Below are 17141 nucleotides of genomic sequence, written 5' to 3'. Positions count from 1 at the left end.
CTGCTCAGGCCCCTGGCTTGGCAGCTTCTCTCAAAGGGCGATTGTTTCCGGGCTGGGATGCTGAGGGTTTGGGGGTTGCGGTGGGGCACGGTTCTGCGGGACTAAGACACTGAGCTGGAATGAGTGCGGCTGTGAAAGAGGGTGCGGCCCCCAGCTTGGCTTCGGGCAATCCGAAGTGGATACAGGGTTGTTTGTATGGGTCGGAGGTAGGAGTCCCCAAGGAGCCTGCCAGTGGGGCAGCCCCACCTGTGGGCACTGCTTCTTTCTTTTAAGGATATGCCAAAATGTTGAGGGTCACTCTGCTTTCCCGCCCCCCAGCACTGGGCATCTAACAAGGAGGCAGGAGGCACAGTCTGGTGCAGAATGAAGAGATGGCCAATGTGGGTGGGCAGGCCATCCAGGAATTTCTAGGTATTGGGGGGCTGGGATGCTGGGATGCTAGGATACAGGGAGTTTCTCTCTCTCTCTCTCTCTCTCTCTCTCTCTCTCTCTCTCTCTCTGTCTCTGTCTCTCTCTGTCTCTGTCTCTCTCTCTCTCTCTCTCTCTCTCTCTCTCTCTCTCTCTCTCTCTCTCTCTCTCTCTCTCTCCCTCTCTCTCTGCCATGCAGTCATCCAGTGGGAGATTTCTAAATGCTATTGTCTACTTGCCAGAGCCTAAGATGCCATCCATGCACCTTCAGGTTTATATTGCTGATAGTCCTCACTGACACCTGTGGTCAGGGCCTTCAGCTGTGTCCTCTTCAAAACTCCAAAAGACCAGCTCCACCGCTAGGCATTGCTGGGTTGAAACGTACTTTATACTGTGGGCTGAGGCTGAGCCCACAGCTCTTCACCATCACCTCTGCCTATCAGGATGAAGCCTGGTTCTCCTCTTGGGTGAAGTTGAGTGGTGTAAAGGCTCTAGAATCAATTCTGTTCTTCAAGGCTTTGAGGTTAGGTAGTAGTCACAGTTTACAACATCCCATAGAAAATACAGAATTACTGTCTCTAGAGAGAGGCTTTCTCCAGACTCTTCTCCCCTTACTCCATACCAGGGAGCCCAGGGCATGCTGTCTTGCTGCATCTCCTTGAGGAAACCATACCACCCAAAATTACTAAGTGACAGGGCAGAGATGATCTTGGAGGCTGATTCTTACCAACAGGGAAGCTGATGCCCACAGACAGGAGCATCCATGTGTGGGGTCACACTCACTCATATCTCTGCCCAGGATGGTGCCAAATCCCCAGGTTGGGGATTCAGGACAATGCTGGAATAATGAATGGGTTAAAGGCACTACCTAAGTGACCTCTGGGCCTGTCTCTTTAGTAATAAGACAGGTTTTCGGTAAGCCGACAGGATCTTGTCTGGTCCCACAGGCTTCGGCCAGCAAATGTCCTCTGGTTGTTCTATGGGGTGGCTTCCCCTCTAACTTCTCTAGCCTGGCATTCAACCAGATGGAGCAGGAATGGTTGCAAGTTTTATCGCACCATTCTTGTGAGAACAACAGTGATAATAAAACCCCATTCTGGAAACATGTCTTGAAAGTTAGCCTGGGGCTGTTTATGGTATTTTTTTTGTATTTATAAAGCCAACTTTGAAACCATAATATGATATTAAAATTAGCATGAGAAGGCTCAGCGGAGAGACCACAGCCTGACATTTATTTGAAACTATTCTACAGGTATGGACCCAAAGATACATGTGTATCTATGTAGATGCAACATGTGCCCAAAATACAGATACATAAGTTACCACAATAAAACCAGTGCAAACAAATAGTGTGCATTTGTATACATCATGTGTATGTGTGAATGTATGCACATACCTGCCTGCTCCCACCTGGATACACCCACCAGTCTTTATCAGGGTGCCGAGCCATAGTTATCATTTTTCTGTGTTCTTTGTTAGTTGAAGGGCAGCAGTGTTTCCATTCCACATCTGGATTTCTTGCATCCCTACAACTTGGTCCTTGTTCCAAACATCTGGAGAAGCTCCTAGATCTAGGAGCTTTGAATGTTGCATCTCTCTTTATTTTCCCCTCCTCTGAAGAGTAAATAGCCCCTCTTCTCAGAGGCTCCCAAAGACTAGCACCAGAATGTTTAGTATGCAAGCCTTCTGGGACAAGCTGTTATATGTTTATTGTGTAGTTAAGAAGGACAGGAGCCCTGCCCCATCCTCTGATTTTGGCACAGTTTCCAAAATCTGAATCTCAGAAGGATCTCATAAAAGCATCACCTGCAGTGTAAAAGCTAAAAAAACATCTGGGACTAGATCACCTGTGCCCAAATTTAATACGACTAGCAATTAGTCTTGCTGGCTCATTGTTCCCCTAGCTGGCCCTTTGCTTGGCTCTCTTTCATCAGTAGCTTTGTTATGCTCCAGGGCTGCCATTGGTGGTTTCTTTTCAGGCCATCTTTTTCTTCTCAGCTAACTATGCAAGGAACTAGAACAGGTAAGCCATGTTCTCACCCAGGTCTGTGCCCTACCCTCTCAGCTGTCTGATGGCTGGGGCCCCTGTTTTTAGGCAGTCACCTGCTATCCCTGCTCTTACATTGGGACTCATCATTAGTGATTTCGCTGCCATGAATGGACAGGCCCAGTTAGGAACCCCTCATTCCCCAGTGCATGAGCTCAGCTGTCATGGTTCAGGCAGGGGCATATAAATGTGTGCATGACAACCAGGTGCACCCTCACCAAGGAATACAGTGGAGAGAGGAAAGTTTTCCTCTCTTTGAACAATTGGTTAGGGTCCCTGGGGATGGGTCATACTTGCAAAGTCTAGCAGAAAATTTCATAGGATATACATCCTTAGAAGTTTTGTGCTGACTGTGTGGATGCACTATTTGGAGTGGTTGAGTTCATGGCTGTCATAATGAGCACATTTTTCCACTCCTCCCTTTTATTAAGAGGCCATTGGTTCTGGTTTTGAAATTCAGTTTCTCCAGAGCAAATTGGAGGTGGATATTTGATCACAAAGACTCTCAGATTCCCTTCTTTATGTCCCATCCCTGCCTCCTCTAAATTCCATTGTTATAGTGCAGGTGCACAGATATAGGGTACTTTTGAAATATACTGACTGCCCTTTGCATTTGGGGGCTGACAGAGATGAGAGGCAATGGAGAAGGGCCCTGTGTCTCTGAAGAAGCTCTTTCAGAGGCAATCTGAGGACTCTTGTATGTGTTCTTGCACAAGGGAGAAGAATCCAGGTTGCCCATGACCTTTCTACCCACTACTCTCGAGTCTCCTTGGGACTCCTTCCAACCTAGACATGAGCTACTGTTCTTGCACAGCCTCTGCGGAGTCTCAGGTATGATCTGCTTCTCCCCTGTTCCCAGCTATACTTACCTGGGTTCCTGGGGGGGGGGGGTGAGGTATTAGGATGCACATGCTTTCATTTGTTCCTCTAATTTCTATTGAGTTTCTGTCAAATCTCAGTCCATGGAGTTAGGACAGAGATTGACAGCCACCAGAACAGTCAATGTTGATAAGGCCTTTTCATAAAGCAGGCAAGGGTCTAAGTCTCCATGTGCATTAACTGATTTCATGACATAAGATGTTATTTATCAGGAACCATTTGTGACAAGGCTCCATTATGATTTCCATTGTATAGGCCTGCAATCTAAGGCATAGTGTTTAGGTAATTTAATCAAGGTCACATGCTCAGCAGTGACAAAGTTGTCTTTGAATCAGGTGGTTGAGCTTAAAGACTCAGCTCTTCACCATCAAAGTACCTCAGGAGTTTGGGTGCTATTGGGTGCCAAAGACAAGAAGCCAGGGCATATATGAATGTAGAATGAGCTGTAGAAGGGAAATAATGGAGTCAGGGTTCAGGGAGGATGCTGAGACCAAGGAAAGGCTTTTTTTTTTTTTTAAAGTTCCATTTGATCTGAAACTTGCAGAAGGGCCAGCATAGTGTAACACTAATGCTCGGGGCTGGTCAAGGGACTAGAACAGTAAAACTTGTATTGGAAGAAAGAACCAATCAAGTCAAGGAAGGTTGTAAGGCAGTGATCAAGAATTGAGAGAGAGAACCAGAGACTCTCTATCACACACACACAAAGAGACACACATAAGGGGGTGACAGGAGAGAGAGAGAGAGAGAGAGAGAGAGAGAGAGAGAGAGAGAGAGAGAGAGATGAAGTGAGAAGGACATTCATTTTCTTTTTGGAGTTTGAGCATGACTGATATCCTACACTGGTGTCTTCCAGGGAAAAGCTGTTCAATAAATATGATGGATGTAGTTGTTTAATTTCCTGCCTAAATGCTTCTCCATAGCTGGGTGATGAGCAAACATCTTAGACCTCTGGGTGTTGGCAGAGCTTCTGCAGGAACAGCTCTGTACAACTTCCTTATGCGACTTGGAAAATATAGAAAAGGAGTTAGAAGACATCTCTCATGGGTGCTCTAACTCCAGCATCCATCTGCCCACCCACTCGCCCACCCACCCATCCATCCACCCATCATCCATCCATATATCCAAACATCTATCTTTCCTTCCTGACTTCAAGGACTTCTCTAGCTATGAAATTTTTAGGTGTTAGAAACACAGAAATTAAAGATTAGCATCTACTTCCAGGTCAATTGTTCTTTTAAGCCTGGCGTTTTTCCATCTCACTTTTCCCATCTGCCTTTCCTCTTGTGCCCTGCCATTGAATTCTTCTGCATGAAGGAAGAGGCAGGCAGAGGGCAGGTTGTTAGACAGATGGAGATCGGGGCTGCTGCAGAAGGCAGAAATGGGAGAGGAACAGAGGCAAACAGTGGGAAGCTGTCCAAATTCTTCTTGCTCTCATGTAGAGGTTTGGTATATAGTGAGTTTTGGGTATCTGGGGAAGGAGGAAGGGATGCCTATAACATACACAGGTAAATTTCAGACATCTAGGAATTAATTTTATTCTCTCTCTCTCTCTCTCTCTCTCTCTATATATATATATATATATATATATATATATTTGTTCTTAAGGGTTTGAGGATCAATTATGTGCACTGGAAACAAGTCGCTGTCCTACCTCTCTAGCTTTGTTGGGCCTGTGATTTCTCCTTATTTTTCTGGGAACCAAGAGGGTGCAGAATCTGTGGAGAGAATGATCAAATATTTGTGCATAGATGCCCTTTGCACTGTCTCCATGTGGCCTGAAGGCGGGGACTCACTTCTGCTACTCTCTGACAGCCACAGGTGCTAGGGACTCAAAAAAAAAAAAAAAAAAAAAACACCAAAGAATGTTCTCTTGTTGACTTTGTGAGACAAACCCAAGTCCGTGATGAGTTTCAGGGAAAAAGAAAAAACATGGACTTACACATCCATGGGAAGAGTATTGGATGTGGGACACATCTTGTTCTTCTGTGGACATCTGGGAGTCAAGATGCAGCAAGGCCACTTGGAAATCTCTGGAAACTATTTTCAACAAAGCATGTAGAGTCTCTCTTTGCTGAGACCCTAAAGCTTGCAGTCCCGGGTGGGTTGTCCACACCATTTACCCCCAAACCTCTGGTCTTCACCCATCTTGAGAACTGGAAAAACTGCACTTTATCCTCTGGTTTCTTCCTGCTTGATAAAATCTCTGAACTCCCTGTAGGGAGCTGGTGATCTGTCCTTACATAACCCAGTGAGGGATAAAGGGTCGACAGACTTAGGGAGAGCTTTAATCAGGACCCTTGGGTCTGAGCCCATATCTGACAGTATTAATTTTACCGTTCTGTTTCCTGAGAGATGGATGGTCATTTTGGGCTTTCTGGTCTCTAATCCCCCATTCAGAAAAGCAAACACCCTAAATCCCCAATAATGTAGGTCTCACAGTCTTACACACATATCCGTGTTTCAGCACCAAGGCCAGCACCACTCACAGGCAACAAAAATTCATGTTCTCACATCTGGACTGAAGCAGTGTCCATACTCTGGGGGCCCAAGTTGTGCTTGGCAGGGGGATATCACACTGTGGAAGTCAGACTGACATTACATGAAGCCTCTTCTAGGCATGGTCATTGTGCACCTTTGAAAAACAATAGGCTCCTCTTTATAAGTAGAAACAGTATTCATGGGATGCCAGGATAAAGCTAAATAACCTATCAAGGAGAGCAAATCAATTTTACTATGCATGCCAATTCCGTAAATTGGTTGTGAATGTATGAAATGCCGTGAAATGTTCTGAAGTTACACGTGGGCTAAACAGGATCGAGCACTGTGACTGCTTAGTGATGTTTGCTTTGATTGGGTAGTAGGATATTAGGTTAATTGTGTGTGCATGAGAGAAAGAGAGAGAGAGAGAGAGAGAGAGAGAGAGAGAGAGAGAGAGAGAGAGAGAGAGAGAGAGAGAGGGAGGGAGGGAGGAAGGGGCATGTAACTATTTCTAGTAATTAGGTGATATTATCTAAATATCTAGGATCTATTTAATTTTGAGGATTGCATGTCCTTCACATTCAACAGTGTTTCTTTCTTTTCCTACTCATTTAATTAACACTTGCTGAGTGCTTACTAGGTTCTTGTTACCAGATTTTTACGTTCTGTTTACCCTCAGCCCTAGCTTAGAGTCTACAAATAAAGGGACACAAAACTGTAAAATAAAAACCGCGTTTGGAAGGCTTTGTGACATTTTCTTGGGGTAGAGAAGTTATGATGACATTCTGGGCAAGCGATGGCATTCAGATCAAGTTATGATCATTTCCATAATGGGAAGCTTGTGGAAATCCTGAAGAAGGATTTCTAAGAATGAAGTGTGCTATCTAGAGCAGGACCTTCACTGAGTGGCACACGCATTCTGATAAAACAGTGCATGGTGTTTGCTTATCATTGCAGCCTGTGTGATTACAGAAAGCATTTAATGTCTACCTTTGCTTGGGACAACAGAGCACAGTGGGCGCTATAGAGAAAGGCACAGCAAGTCCTAGCTAGAAATCACCATTGGGTCTGCAAATGCTATTTTAGGGGAGGTAAGGGGGGGTCTGGGATGTCTACATTCTGGACTGAGGCTGAAGTACAATAATGGGGTACCCTGATTTGTGAGCATGTGGGAAGACCAAAGTTCAAGAAACTCACTGAGTTATTTCCAGGTGTCTCCAAACAACTCACTCCTATGAGGCTGTAGTTGCAGCAGCTACAACAAATCTTTCTAATGCCCCTTCTTTTTACTCTCTGGTATACTACTATCATCCTTGTAGCTCTCCATGTTATGTATTTGTGAAAAACAAGAGAAAATACATATATTATAATTTGGATACACCCAAAGGCCAAGGAGAAAAAGAAACTGCCAAACCATATACAATGGCCATGACCTTCAGTAGGCACCGATCCCAGCAGACTTGGAAAGCCAGGAAACCCAGGGTCAGAAGCCTTGAGTGGCTGAGCTGAAAACCTACCATTCATCACAGTGGTAAGCAGCAAATTTCCCTGCCTCTTTTGAGGATCCCACAATTAAACAGGCAGAGAAATGTATTTCATGAAATATGCATATTGTTTGCTTCCTACAACAGCATTTTAATCTCTCTTAGCTCATAGCCCAGAAGAGCAATGGGAGGAACGATCTTTCACTGCACATTAAAATCAGTTGTCAGCCAGCACTGTCTTCTGGGGTGAATGCCTGTCATTGTCATTGTCATCATCAGCACCATGCCACTATTATCATCCCCATTATTTCTTTTTGCAGTCAGTGTATAATAAGTTCACAAGAGTTCCACAGGAACCGCAGACTGTGTCTTGCTCTTTTACGAAGTAAAATGGTTGGCATATGCCTAATGAATGTCTGATGTTGTGAATATTTCTAAGTGGATGAATGAATGAGGTTTAACGTAAATCAAGTTGTTTGCTCTTCAGTGTGACCCTATAAGATGTGTTTCCAAGTGTTACCTCATCTTCATTGAATCTAAGGAAACAGACATTGTCTTGAAATAGAACTTGTCTTGTGGTCTGACCTCATGGAGATGTATTATGCTCCGGTCAAGTTTTCCTTCCCCATGAGTGTCTGATCACCGGACTCCCTTCTTTAATCTCCCTCATTGCTCTGGCCTTCTACCATTCCCACACCCATTTAGCTCTGTGCCCTAGCAGATGAGCTCACTCCCGTGGATAATGACTCCTTGTCAGCACCAGAGCCCAAGGAACAAATTTTTCATTATTGGACAGAGATGACATGCAAGAACAATTGGACTAAATTGATTGTATTTTCCAAATCATCGCCCAGCTTCTAATTCTATCTGTGAGATGAGCTAATTTGAATGAGAATTAGCTTCTAAATTGAGAACCCAGGCTCTTGACCAAGAGGGGGGAAAGGGTCCTTCAGCAAGGAAGGAGGTTGCCAGGATTCTCAGTAAGTCCATAGACTTTCCAGAATTACACAATCAGGAAAAGCCTGGTCACAGCCTCTGTTTGCTCTCTCGTTCCATCTTCCATTTCATCCACACTTGATAACACTATCTCAAAACCAGCGCAGAACAGCAGTGCCATGAATTCTGGCTCTACTGCCACTCCAAATGAAACTACAGCAATGGATAGCAGAAGTTGGAAAGAAGCCTCCTGCCTCAGAATTATAAGGGGATGACTTGTTGCTTCCAAACCCCTGTGTACTCTCTGTCCTTCATCTCTGAAAAAATCTGGGCTATTTCCATTTCTACCCAATTGAGGAGGCTCCATGGCCTTCCACACATACAAGTTCATCTCTAGTCTGCTCCCTACAGAAGAATGCTCTTCTTAGTCAAACCAAAACCTGCCTTCCTTGGGCTTTGGGGAGTTGTCATCTTGGGCAGAGCCCCCAAAGTTAAAATACTGAAGAATCTTTTGAATAGCATCTGATTAAAGTAAAGATTCTGATTTAGGATCCCCAAGACACTGCCTTTTAAAGTGACAGGGATGCCTCTGGCCCACAGAGGTCCTAATAACAAGATCTCTCAAGCATAGGTGGGCTGTGTGACGGTGGGATGGTGCTTACCTTTAGATAGGATAGTGGTCACCTTTCGATGAAATGATGCTCACTTTAGTTGGATGGTACTTACTGTTAGACGGGATGATATTCACCTTTGGACATGATGGTGCTCACCTTTAGGAGATATGGTATGGTACTCACCTTTAGACTTTTCTTCACTGGGATAAAAGACATACATTCTGTTAAATGCAGAGTAAACAGGTTTTAAAAGTTCATAGAATGTCAAATTTAGATGGAATCTTTTCCCCTAAAGGATTTTTGTCTAATTTTATTCATTTTTCAAAAGAAGCGACTAAGGTCCATAAAGGTCAGAAAATCCACTTACCATCATAGAGAGACAAAGCAGGCTGAAGCTAGAATTAGGTGTGAGGGGCTAAGTTTCTCTTCTCTGAAACTATTTGAATACTGGGAGGAGGAGAAGATAAAAGGATGATAAAATGTGGTGTCAGCTGATGTGGGAGGCAGTAGTACAGAGAGGCTCCGAGCCTTGTTCCTGAAGGTTACAAACGACAGCTTGTAGTTTCTGCCAGGGAATAGGAGTTGGAGCTGGACAGAAGTGTGTGAAGAAGGAGGCAACTGTCAGAGGAAATATGCAGTGAAGATATAATCAAAACATATTAGAGACGTCTCTTGAAGAGAAAGATAATGAAGGTGGAGGGAGGAACAAATTGGATCCCTTCACACGTTTCAGAGAAAATAGTCCCACTCCACAGTACTTAGTTTTCATCCTCATATGATGCACATATGACACACAGGATACTACAGCATCTGCTCTTTCTATATATGCTTTCCCATTTTCATACAATAAACATCTCAGGGCAAAGAGCAAGATCTGCACAGTGTTACTTCCAAGCACCTATCCTAAGACCTTGCATAGAGTGGATACTTAATAGGTATTTGTTGCCTGTGTAGAGACCTGAATAAATATTTAGAAGTAGGATGTGAAAATATAGGACTGCATGTTCTAATAAAGAAAACCCCACTACTATAGAGAGAAGGACAGATTTCACTAGGACACTGGTGATTGGGCTTGATGGCTTTGGTTGCACACAGTAAAGAAAGATGTGTAATCAAGGACAATTTATAGTTTGTGGATTACGGAAGGAGGTAGATGGCATTGTGATAAGTTTCTTAGGAAAAAAAAAATCAAAAGTTCTGTGTTGGGCACCAAGTTTGAGATTTCAAAAGAGATGCCAACAGCTGGATGTAACTGGTCTTTTTGGGGCTAGAAAAGCTTCAGAAGGTTAGAGGTGGGTCTCTCCCTCCCTGATACTGGGAGGAGTAGAAGCAGACTGACTTCCTCTCAAGCATGGGTAGAGGGCTGACAGCTTATCACTCTCTTGGAAACTCAGCAGCTCAGAAGGCTCTCAGGTAAGCTGTGGAGAATGAGAACACATGGGAGGTGACCACTGTGAGAAGTGTAGCCAGAGCACCTGAGAAGCCTGCTTAGTACCACAGGGCTACAGTTCCTCAGAGCTACAGGAGCACACCTAGGGGAAGAGGCAGGCACAGTACAATGGATGCTTTCTGGTACTAAAAATCTTGTTTCAAGTTGGAAAAGTTAGTACCTGATGATTAAAGGAGATGGGAATGATTTAGAAGTAAACTAGTGGCTTCATAAGTCAGTGGGACAAAGAAGCTCAACTATAGAAATAGAAGCTATTGTCAAATACAATTGCTTACTTCATGTTAGCAAAACTGGCAGGAGATGGATTAGGGTATGAATTATTCTACCCATTTTATGAACAGGAGAATTGAGGCTCTTGTTAAAGGAAATAGTTGATGGCAACAATGGTTTACCCCTCTATGAGTATGAGTCCTTGTGGTTTCACTGTAGGCAGTGTGTCACTCATCTTTCCCCTCTGAGTCTGTTAAAGTAACTTCCTTTGGACATTAAATGGGGTGAAGTATAAGAGAACGGAATCTGACTCTGGGTCTCAAGGGGCTGCATGGATTTACACATTGCCTTCTTCTACAGTGGCTGTGGCTATGAGAAGAGTTAATTGGTGCACTCTCAGCCTGGGCACTGGGTAAGTGCACGAGGAACGCACTCCCCCCATCTCTCTCAAGTACTTCTAGGCCTACCGCAGGAGGCTGAGCTGCCTCTGCTGACCAACCACTGATTTCTTGGAGCAAGAGACTGTTGTTTCTCAGCATTAAGATGGTGTGGGTTATGTTATGTGGAGTTATTAAGGCAATATGAAGGGGTGATTTTGGAGAGTTTATGTTATCTACACTTCAATTTTCATGTGCAAGAGAATCACCCTAGGTTCCTGTTAAAACACCAGTTCATAGAACCCTAGGAGATTCTGTCTACTTAAGTTCAGAGAAAGTTAAGTCTTTACAGTTATGGGACAGCCTGTTTGCTTATTTCATAGAGAATGGGCAAAGCTCTGTAATTTGCCACATACTCACCTGTGACTGGTGGGCATGGCAGGCATTTACAGATCCAGGGCTCTTGGCTCCCAGAGAACAACTCTTTCTTCCTCTGTAGCCCAGAGGCAGCACGTGGAACACCAGTGTGGGAGAGGCAGCCTGTGAGTATTGAGGCTTAGCTGAGTCTGCGTGCTGTGAATGGCATAGTTCTAATCTAGCAAATTGTTCGAGGAGCTTGGTTAATGCTGTCCTCACAGCTGCAGCTGCTTGAAGGGAGCGGCTCCTCCCTGCATGTGCACTCAGGCTCGCACACGCACATGTGCAAGGGCACTTTTCCTTCTGTAAGGCTCAAATTGGCCTCCTTGTTCCGACTCAAAGCAGCTGTTTATTTGTTGTTCTTGTGTTTTCAACTGTTGTGATGAGGTTTGCTTCCCTCTTCTTTAACTGAATTACGTGCAGTTTAGCTCTTCAGTGCAAGCTGCTGATTGAGCTGGATCCTTCTGTCGTGTAGGCTTCAGGTTCCTCCTTATCCGACAGGAACTGCACAGACGAGGGCTACTTGGGTTCAGAGGCACCGACAAGGAAAGGAGAGAGACACAGCCACTTCTGCTGTTCCCCTTCATCTGTCTGTGGAGATGCAACTCTAAATGAGCCAGGCAGGCAGCTGGGGTTGCATGGCCTACAGGAACACATCCTTTCCCCCTAAAATGTCTCTAGACCCTCAGCGAGTGGTTGGAAGTTCAAGCATCGAGATCTATCCAGTTTGTCTTAGTTTACTTTTGGCTGATGCCACCGAGGTGACTTATTGTAGCTGAATGGAATTTTTGGGAACTCCCTCATAAACAGAAAATATAGGGTGTTGAGATTCTGGTAGCATAGACTAAATATCTCAGACTTTTCCTTCACTCTCTTGGGCCTTAAGTTCAGACAGAGGTCTCAAAGGGTCCAGAGAAGTTGTGCCACTCAAGAGTTTATTTCATCTTCGTGTTGCTAAACGCTGGCCTTTGGTCCTGTTTCTGCCTCCCAACAGGATAGAACCAAGACTACTTTCTACCATGGAATGTGGCTGTAGAGGCATATATGTTGATTCGTTAGGAGAGTGCCCATTGTGTGATCACCAGCAATTGCTTCCCTTTGCTGACACTGAGACTTTTAAACATCGAAATGAGCCCGGTGAAACTTGCTAGCTGTAATTCTCTAACCCCAAATGTACGTAATTGGCATTCACATCAATTTCTCATCTTCATTTCTTCTTCGTAGTCCTGCAGTGTCAGTTTGGTATCGTTGTGAGGAAGAACTTGACTTTAAGGTACATCAGGCACAGTGATGAGTTTAATGAAGTTTAAACAGACTCCAAGAGAGCGCTGCCCCGCAAACCTGAACTTCACTAGGCAGTAGTGTACCTTGGATCAGGAGATCAAGACAGCATTGTGTAGGCCAACCACCAGAGCAGGTGTGAGTAGGGGGCAAGCCGGTCACAGAGCTCAAAAAAACCAGGGGGGGGGGGCCAAAATATGGCAGGTGGGAGCAGTTATTGTTGGTCACACAGAAAGCTGTCTCTCAAGGAAGCAGTGTGTATCCCTCTTACCTATTACACAGGGTGGAGGTAATCTAGATCTATCCTATTGGGAGTCAGGAAGACAGGAACAGGACCAAAGCCTAGAATCAAAGAACAGCCCACAAGGTTAGCAGGTGAATACTCACACACCTGGTGCCATCTCTCAGGGAGGCCAGAGAGCTGTGGGACAGGACCTGCAATGTGGACTGGGGCTTCCAAATCTGTACGTGAGTATATGGGGGTACCAGAGTTAGAGAGAGTAGATGCTGAGCTTGGGAAAGAGGCATGAGTTCATGAAGAATGAGGCAATCAGGGCTGTCAGGGATGGTGGGATGAGGGCTTGGCGGGAGGGTGGGTTTGGTGGGATGGAGGGATGGCGGGATGGTGTGTGTGGGGTCTGCAGGTGGTCCTCCCTCTAAGCTGTACATTACCTGTGGGGACCTTCATATACCCTGCATACTACATATTCTGAAATAGGACTGAATTCTTTTTTTTTTCCCCAGGCAAAGTGAGAGTCCCACTGATGCTCACAAGGGATGCTGAAGGGACAGTCTGCAAAGCAGTGGTTATTTTCTTCTCTGACTCCTGACAGGGTATCAGCAGGACAGTGATGTATCCTGTTAGCAGCTAAGAGCCTCAGTTCCTGCCTCCAGAACCCCTACCAAGTAAACCCCAGCTCTGTACAGTGGGATTAACTGGTGCTTTTTAGTAACAATGCTAGAAGATTATAAATGTTTCCTTTCCAATTATTCCTCTATGAAGGAATAAATCTCAAAGATGATTATCTCTTAAGCAGTAAGTCTGTGTTTTCTCCTTCTAGGGGGTAGGGGGTGGGGGGAGGGAAGGAAGATTTGACACAGCTTGCCTATGTGCCCCTGGCCTGGGTAGAGCTCATGTGCTTTGTGGAGCCACCAAAGGAGGTCCTTCAGGTGACCCTGCTAGGTCAAACAACTGAGGATGACCTGAAGGACAGAGACAACACTCTTCCTCTTGGCAGACAGTAATCCTCATTGTTGGGTGTGGGGCTTGTAGGGCTGCCTGGGGTCCCACCCAATGGTGTTGGGCTCACCATTCATGACAACAATTTGCAATGCATTTTCCCAGCTTTGTTTAAGATCAGCACTCTGCCCCTTGACTTGGAGCTCCCTGAAGTTAAGAGACCATCCCTCTAATTCCAACAGGAGCCCTTCTCAGTGGTGTAATCATAAGTGGTTTTGGACTTTACAACATATTGTTGAGTTCTCACATTTGGATTTATTCTGCCAAAATGGATTTTTTTTAAGTGGAATACCATTTTCCTATTTTGGATTTATAAAAAGGAAAAAGAAAAAAAAACAGAAGAAAGAAAGAAAGAGAGAGAGAGAAAGAAAGAAAAAAAGAAAGGAAAAAGCAGGAGAAAAGTCACTTTAGGTAGAAATCAAAACTGATTGTCATGGCTCTAGCAAGGTTGGTCAGGATGATCTAGGGAGCCTCCAATCTCCACTGTCTTCCAGTGCTTTCCCCATTCTGCAGTTTGGCCCTCAGTAAGTCTGTTTTAACCAGGCGCTATGCTGAAGGCATTCACAGGATGCAGGCCTTCCTCAGGTGCTTTTAGGAAATGGAGCAAAAGTAATCAGAATCCATGTGACCTGGTGACAGGGTCGGAGGATGCCAGGCCACTGGTGTTGGGGGTCACAGGAGGATTAGGGCAACAGGAGAGAACTGGGGAAAGCATCCTGCATGCGGGAAATGGCCGTCACCAGAACAGAAAGCATCCAAGGTATACTGATACACTGGATGTTTTCTAGAGACCCGGGGAGTGTGTCTGAAGCCTCTGATCCTATTTTCCTCGAAAATACCATTACAGTGAAAGAAAATCACCCTAGAAGAGTCCCCTGGTTCCAGCCCAGAGGCAGCTGCCCAGCTGTGCGAGGCAAAGCCAAGCCAGGAAATCACTCATCTTCTGGCTGCCCAGTGATGGAGAACACCCCGGGGGGAGGTTAACACAGCAACATCATCATTAGCATCAGCAGACAGAAGGCCCTTTTCCAGGCCCAGGAGGCCTTCAGGAGCTGCTCTAATGATGGGAATCAGGGGCTAATTACCTCTGACCTGACCTGTGTACCACCACCCAGCAACAGCAGGCTCTGTAAGCACACCGGGCAGCTTCTCTCTCTTCTATTCTGTAAACCATTGGCACCTTACCTTGTTAGGATGTGTTTTGCCTGATGGAGAATGCTCACAACTATTAGCTTATTTGTGCACGTTCTTATTACGGTTTGATTGGTATGAAGAGGAAAAAATTGAGGGGGCCTAATTTGCCTCATTAAGGGATTTATTGTTTCTTTAAATTATTTTTTTTCCCTTGGGCTCTTTCTCCTTCTGGAGTGGGAGAAGGAAAGAAAGAACACAGTTATTTCCATGTAGGAGGAACATTCCTTGTATTAACGCATCAAGTTCAAAATGCCCATTTATAGGTGAAGCAATTGCAGCTCAGAGATGTTTCTCAGTCCAGTGTTGCTCAGCTGCTGATATGAGTGCTGAGAATTGGCCTGGAGCTGTCTCACTATGTCTTTACTCTTCCAGGATGTCCTCAGGTAGTCGAGCTTTTCTTCTTCTCTGTCATTCCCGGTGTGGGTTGAAACAGTATATACCTTTGGATCTGTACAACTATGCCTTGCACAGGGACTCAGTGACTTCATTTAGCTAGTATTGTATGTGCTGTTTTCTCTGAAAAGCCTTGTCCTCTGAGGATAGTTCTCTGAATCAGAACTCGTGTCTGAGGTGGTGAGGCATCGGGGCATGGCTTACCCTGTAGTCAGTGCAGATACAACTGCAGACTTCATGGAATGCCCTCGGAGACAGTGACACTCCCTACAGAGTTAATATCCCATCTTAATCTCAAAGTCCAGTAGCTAATGGCAGGGTCCTCAGTCTCCCCTGTCCCTCTGTCCTGCTTTAGTCATCTGAGACATTGGCTTGTCCTTGAAGTCACAGATAGGAATGCAAAGGAAAACTGCATTTTTTGTAATTCGAGCAGGGCCAGTAGACGAGAGCTTTCAGAATTTGTTAATCAGTGAGTAGACAGGCATGGGCAGTATGTGAGGTGGGGTAGAACTCTTGAAAAAAGGAATGTCACATGATCTGGTCCTCCATTAACCCCAGAGGAAGAAGACACTGTAGCCCTTTGAGGGGCAGAGACAGCTCTGCCTCCTGCTAGGTCAAGAAGACTGCTCCCCAGTGATGGTGGTGCATGCCTTTCATCCCAGCACTTGGGAGGCAGAGGCAGGCGGATTTCTGAGTTTGAGGCCAGCCTGGTCTAACAGAGTGAGTTCCAGGACAGCCAGGGCTACACAGAAAAACCCTGGTTCAAAAAACCAAAACCAAACCAAACCAAACCAAACCAAACCAAACCAAACCAAACCAAAAAACAAAAAACAAAACAAAAAAAAAAAAACAAGACTGCTTCTTAGTTCCTTCTCCTCCTCCCCTCCTCCCCCCTCTCCTCCTCCTCTCCCCTCTCTTCTTCTACATTCTCTTCTTCCTCCTACCCTCCCCTCTCCTCCCTCCCTCCCTCCCTCCCTCCCTCCCTCCCTCCCTCCCTCATTCTATCTCTCTCTTTATAACTGTGTCCTGCTATTGCTACTTTCTAAATCCTATATCTCATCTTAATTTTGGCTCAATTTACCAAATGATTTCAGATCACAATGTTCATTTGAGCTGTAAATTAGCTGAATAATTGCTGTATGAATCTCACAGGAGTACTTCCTTCTGAGATGCCACAGCTTGAGAGCTCGAGCCAGTCTGGGCATTACTTGGCCTGCAGTGGAAGGTGCCTGCATGAGGGAAGAACACTTCTGGTCCCACCACACCCACTAAGTGACACCTCGGATCCTTGGAAAGAGCCAAAGGAATGGCCAGTAGGAAAACTGAGTTGAGGAAGAAATGTGTTCTCATATTAACATATACATTCAAATTGATTCTCTTAATATTGCATATGCCAGCAAGATTTTGCTGAAAGGACCCTGATATAGCTGTCTCTTGTGAGGCTATGCCGGGGCCTAGGAAACACAGAAGTGGATGCTCACAGTCAGCTATTGGATGGAACACAGGGCCCCCAATGGAGGAGCTAGAGAAAGAACCCAAGGAGCTAAAGGGGTCTGCAACCCTATAGGTGGAACAACAGTATGAACTAACCAGTACCCCCAGAGCTCCTGTCTCTAGCTGCATATGTATCAAAAGATGGCCTAGCCGGCCATCACTGGAAAGAGAGGCTCATTGGTCTTGCACACTTTATATGCCTCAGTACAGGGGAACGCCAGGGCCAAGAAGTGGAAGTG

At 45.2% G+C, this 17141-nt stretch overlaps 1 long non-coding RNA gene across 6 annotated transcripts; it reads left to right on the top strand.

Annotated features, from left to right (window-relative positions):
• The first annotated feature begins 565 nt into the window (after positions 1 to 565).
• Gm48393 lies at positions 566 to 13614 on the top strand. 6 transcript variants are annotated; one of them, XR_003948111.1, is made up of 4 exons: positions 566 to 2431; positions 3172 to 3286; positions 10867 to 10918; positions 12295 to 13614. It is a non-coding gene; the product is annotated as a predicted gene, 48393 (long non-coding RNA). The 6 variants fall into 6 exon arrangements; XR_003948108.1 differs by having other exon boundaries at positions 11383 to 13614; XR_003948112.1 differs by having other exon boundaries at positions 10867 to 12473; positions 13326 to 13614.
• The last annotated feature ends 3527 nt before the right edge of the window (positions 13615 to 17141 follow it).

This window comes from Mus musculus, chromosome 9 (genome assembly GCF_000001635.26).
Source record: "Mus musculus strain C57BL/6J chromosome 9, GRCm38.p6 C57BL/6J".
NCBI classification, from domain to species: Eukaryota; Metazoa; Chordata; class Mammalia; order Rodentia; family Muridae; genus Mus; species Mus musculus.
The sequence above is the reverse complement of the archived record's forward strand: the minus strand, read 5'-3'. Positions and strand labels throughout refer to the sequence as shown.